We start from the raw sequence: 948 nt of genomic DNA on the forward strand, positions 1-948 counted from the left end.
AATGCGAGCCCGCCGCACCAAGCCGTCGACAGAGGCCACAGCAGACACCCCACCGGTCGCAGCCCCTGGAGGGAGCCGGGCGGCTGGAGGACAAGGCTGGGAGGGGCACCTGCTTCTCTCGTGCGGAATGTCCCGAGGGGGGTGCATTTCCTCGTAGAGATAAGTCTGCTGGCTGGGAGACAGCAACTTCCGGGAAACCTCTAGGGTGCGGACCCTCTGTGGCTCCATCCAGATTGCATGAACTTGGGGGTCAGTGTGAACACGTGCTCGGGTGTGTACCAGTATGAACATGCGCTTGGTGTCTGCTGGTGTGAATGCATGCTTGATGCGTGCCAGTGTGAACACACCCTCGCTGCATGCCGGCGTGAACGCACACTCGAGTGTATGCCAGTGTGAAGGTGCGCTCAGGTGTGTGTCAGTGTGAACACGTGCTTGGGTGTGTGCTGGTGTGAATGCACGCTGGGTGTATGCCAGTGTGAAGGCACACTCAGATGTGCGCCAGTGTGAACGTGTGTTCAGTGTGTGCTGGTATAAACGCACACTCGAGTGTGTGCCAGTGCGAATGCATGATCGGTGTGTCGGTGTGAACATGTGCTCGGGTGTGTATCAGTGTGAAGCCAGTCAGGCTGTGGGCTTAATATTTACACACAGGTTGCATGTCGTGCTGCAGTAAAAATAGGGACATAAGCCGGGCTCGGTGGATCAGCCTGTAATCCCACGCTTTGGGAGTCTGAGGTGAGTGAATTGCCTAAGCCTGTGGGTTCGAGACCCGCCTGGACAACTTGGTGAGCCCTCATCTCTACAATAAATCAAAAAATTAGCCGGGTGTGGTAGCGTGTGCCTGTACTTCCAGCTACATGGAAGGCTGAGGCGGAAGGATCGCCGAAGCCCAGCAGGTCGAGGCTGCGGTGACTGGGAGCGGCCGCTGCACTCCAGTCTGGGTGACAA

This window comes from Carlito syrichta, unplaced genomic scaffold (assembly GCF_000164805.1).
Source record: "Carlito syrichta isolate Samal-C Ts95f unplaced genomic scaffold, Tarsius_syrichta-2.0.1 Scaffold106310, whole genome shotgun sequence".
Taxonomy (NCBI): Eukaryota; Metazoa; Chordata; class Mammalia; order Primates; family Tarsiidae; genus Carlito; species Carlito syrichta.